The sequence below is a fragment of the Artemia franciscana genome, chromosome 1, assembly GCF_032884065.1.
Source record: "Artemia franciscana chromosome 1, ASM3288406v1, whole genome shotgun sequence".
Lineage (NCBI taxonomy): Eukaryota > Metazoa > Arthropoda > Branchiopoda > Anostraca > Artemiidae > Artemia > Artemia franciscana.
This window is the reverse complement of record NC_088863.1, coordinates 17,360,188-17,365,209: the sequence shown is the minus strand read 5'-3', so window position 1 is coordinate 17,365,209 and position 5,022 is coordinate 17,360,188.

The window sequence follows — 5,022 nt, the reverse complement described above, 5'->3', positions numbered from 1 at the left end:
AAAAAGAAAAAATGTAATAAACTAAAAAATACTAAAAAGAAAAAACACTCAAAGAGAAATTACAGACCGGGACACAAATGACGACCGGGACAAAGGGAATATAAATAACGACCGGGACACTCAAAGAGAAATTACAGACTGGGATACCGGGACACAAATGACGGCCGAGACACAGGGAATATAAATGACGACCAGGACACAGGTATTTAAGAATATCGTTCAAAGACAAATTTTTAATTGTAAGAAGACCGTTGAAAGAGAAATTTCTAATTGTAAAATGACTGAAGAACCTACAATGGCAACGGTACCATCATCGAAGTAGATAACCAGTGGGTTGTTCCATATTCCCTATTAGTGCGAAACGTCAACCCCAAGTCAAATTCGTGCATTGTTTGGCATCATTTTAACAACTTGCTCTCCATCAGCTCCTACAGAGTTATGGGAAAAATATAAGTCAAAAATGTCCGAAGATATACTCCATCGAAAACAGTTAGAGACGTCAGATATGACTTTTGATTTTACATCAGAAATTTATAACTACACTTTAGTTATTATAGAAGATTTGTGCGTACGTATGGCAAACAAACCTCTTCAGGATTTGGGAATGCCTTCACCTAACCGTATCGCTGCTGTTTCGACATGTCTAGAATTGGATCGTGAAAAAAGTTACAGTACGAATGATCTATTGTCGTATGTACAAAATAACATTTCCAAGTTAACGTCGGAACAAAAAGACATTTATGATACGATAGACTCAACTTCAGGACGTATACAACTACCTGCTGATTTCTGTAATTTAGTGACGTCCAAAAATTAATTGATTGAAAAAGTATTTCCGAATATTCTAAAATATTATGAAAATAATAAATGGCTAAGTGAAAGAGCGATTCTCGCACCCAAAAATCTATATAAAAACGAGTTGTGTGTATGCATGTTGGTTTGTTTGTAAAAAGAGCGTTTGCATATGACGTCATTATTAGTGCATACGGCTTTGTATATGCACAGACAATGGGAAAGCCAAGAATGTAGTATATTCGCAATTTTTACGTAGTTTAACTCCTGCAGACGAAATGAATGCTTGCCTGAAAAATTCTAATTTATGGACACACGTAAAAATATTAAAATTAACTACAAATATGCGTGTCCGATTGCAAACGATGACTCTGGTCAAACATTTTCAGATCAATTGCTGGCAATTGGAAACGGAAAGCTCCCAGTAGTGGGAAAGCCAAAAATGTTGTATATTCGCAATTTTTACGTAGTTTGAAACACATATATAAATCTATCTTTATTCACAGGTGGGACACAGGGACACAACTACAATGGCACGTAACTAATATGGCGCGTAATGACTTACGCGCGCGGGGGGGCTTGGGGGGCGCGAAGCGCCCCACCAACTAGGTGTTGGGGTGGCGCGAAGCGCCACCCCAACAGCTAGTATATATATATATATATATATTATATATATATATTATATATATATTATATATATATATATATATATATATATATATATATATATATATATATATATATATATATATATATATATATATATATATATATATATATATATATATATATACTAGCTGTTGATATGATATATATATATACTAGCCAACAGATATATATATATACCACCCCAACAGATATATATATATATATATATATATATATATATATATATATCTATATTCACAGGTGGGACATAGGGACACAACTACAATGGCGCGTAACTATTATGGCGCGTAACGACTTACGCGCGCGGGAGGGCTTGGGGGGGGGCGCGAAGCGCCCCCACCAACTAGGTGTTGGGGTGGCGCGAAGCGCCACCCCAACAGCTAGTATATATATATATATATATATATATATATATAAATATATATATTATATATATATATATATATATATATACTAGCTGTTGGGGTGGCGCTTCGCGCCACCCCAACACCTAGTTGGTGGGGGCGCTTCGCGCCCCCCCCCCCCCAAGCCCCCCCGCGCGCGTAAGTCGTTACGCGCCATAATAGTTTACGCGCCATTGTAGTTGTGTCCCTATGTCCCACCTGTGAATATAGATATATATTATATATATATATATATATATATATATATATATATATATATATATATATATGGTTTTAACTACGTAAAACTTGCGAATATACAACATTCTTTGCTGTCCCATTGTCTTTGCATATAAATAGATTGTCAGGTTTACCGACTCTTGAACATGCAACATATAATGGTCCATGGGAAAACAATCTGTATTCAGATCTATACCTCATGATTCTATGATTGCCCTTGAGCTTTGTTGCTGGTGAATGCTAATCGACCATTCCCTGTCCCGGTGTCCCGGTCGTCATTTATATCCCCCTGTTTCCCCCGGTGTCCCGTTGTAGTTGTGTCCCTGTGTCCCGGTCGTCATTTATATTCCCTGTGTCCCGGTCGTCATTTGTATCCCGGTGTCCCGGTCTGTATATACATTCGTTTTTTAGTTTTGTTTTTTCTCCTTTATTTTGTTCCTTTTTTTTTTCTTTTTTAGTTTATTTAGATTTTTAGATTTTTTAGTTTTTTTTATTAGTTTTTAGTTTTTTTCTTTTTGGTTTTTTTGTAGTTTTTACCTTCTCTTTAGTTTTGTTAGTTTTTTTTTTTACTTATGTCCTGGTCGTCATTTATACTCCCTGTGTCCCGGTGCTTTGTTGATTGCTAATCGAACATTCCTTTTGTCCTTTTTTTCTTTTTAGTTTTTTATTGGTTTTTACCTTTATTTTAGCTTATTTTTCAGGTTTTTTCCTTTTTTTTTTAGTTTTTTTTTATTTTTTATTTTTTTTAGTTTTTTACCTTTTTTTAGTTTTTTTTAGTTTTTTAGTTTTTTAGCTTTTTTACTTTTTTTATTAGTTTTTAGTTTTTTTTTGTAGTTTTTGCCTTTTTTAAGTTTTGTTTTTCTCCTTTATTTTTTTCCTTTTTTTTTTTCTTTTTTAGTTTATTTAGATTTTTAGATTTTTTAGTTATTTTTATTAGTTTTTGTTTTTTTTTCTTTTTAGTTTTTTTGTAGTTTTTACCTTCTTTTTAGTTTTGTTAGTTTTTTTTTTTACTTATGTCCTGGTCGTCATTTATACTCCCTGTGTCCCGGTGCTTTGTTGATTGCTAATCGAACATTCCTTTTGTCCTGGTCGCTTTCTCTTTGAGTGTCGTCATTTATTTTTTTCTTTTTTAGTTCTTTTAGTTTTTACCTTTTTTAGTTTTTTTTAGTTTTTTAGATGAAAATTTTTTTTAGTTTTTTCCTTTTTTTCTTTTTAGTTTTTTATTGGTTTTTACCTTTATTTTAGCTTATTTTTCAGTTTTTTCTTTTTTTAGTTTTTAACTGAAAAAAAATAAAAAAAGGCAAAAACTACAAAAAAAATAAAAACTAATAAAAAAACTAAAAAAGCTAAAAAACTGAAAAAAAAACTAAAAAAAACTAAAAAAAGGTAAAAAAACTAAAAAAAACTAAAAACTAAAAAAGAAAAAAACTAAAAAAAAGGAAAAAACTGAAAAATAAAGAGAAAAGAAAACTAAAAAATATGAATAAATATATATAAAAATAAGTTGTTTGTGGGTATGTTCTGGTCTGTCCGCATATGTCGTTGCGTGTTTGTCCGCATATGACGTCCTGAATTATTTCACACTAATACAAAAGAAGAAAAAAACTAAAAAAGGTAAATGACGACCGGGACACAGGGACACAACTACAATGGGGACGCCGGGGGCACAGGGGGATATAAATGACGACCGGGGCACCGGGACACAAGGAATATAAATGACGCCCGGGACACTCAAAGAGAAATCACAGACTGGAACACCGGGACACAAATGACGACCGGGGACACAGGGAATATAAATGACGACCGGACACAGGGACATAACTACAAAGGGGGACGCCGGGGTGCACAGGGGGATATATAAATGACGATGGCGACTCAGGGAATGGTCGATTAGCAATCACCATCAACAAAGCTCAAGGGCAATCATTAGAATCATGAGGTATAGATCTGAATACGGATTGTTTTCCCATGGACCATTATATGTTGCATGTTCAAGAGTCGGCAAACCTGACAATCTATTTATATGCACAGACATGGGACAGCAAAGAATGTTGTATATTCGCAAGTTTTACGTAGTTAAAAACATATATATATATATATATATATATATATATATAATATATACTATATATATATATATATATATATATATATATATATCTATCTATATTCACAGGTGGGACATAGGGACACAACTACAATGGCGCGTAACTATTATGGCGCGTAACGACTTACGCGCGCGGGGGGGCTTGGGGGGGGGGGCCGAAGCGCCCCCACCAACTAGGTTTTGGGGTGGCGCGAAGCGCCACCCCAACAGCTAGTAAATATATATATATATATATACATATATGTATCTATATACAGTTACGTACGTTTCTTTTTTCCCTATTGAGAGGTTTTTGGACACTTCAAATTAAGCACATTTCTCCTTGGCTTCTCATTCTTGCGTGCACGACGACGAATTAATTTACCCACCATATTTGGTGGGCTTTGATATGCTATTAGGCAACATAAACCCTTCAGTCCACTGACCACCAACCGTTTGTGGTACTTTGATGTGGCCCATTTCTGCAAAAAAAAAACCGGACATGACCGTATATATAGACTTCGGCTCGACTTATTCACTGACTGAGGAGCATGATTTTTTCTCTGAATGCGAGCACATCTCTTTACGCAATGAGCATGAAAAAGGAGCCTCCATCTGTGGATACTTTTTATCTTGCCAAAAGAGCTTAAATTAATTCGAGAAAAATCCACTAACTGTTATGGACACTCATTTAAATAAATCCCATTGTGTAGTCATTTGGAGTCTTAAATGTTATTTCGGGGTTACTTTGCCATGCAGTATAAGTGATCATCCTGTGTGGTATTCTTATACTGCAAAGAGATGAAAGAGTAATCACATGGCTTTACTATTTTAGATTATGTGTGCACTAAA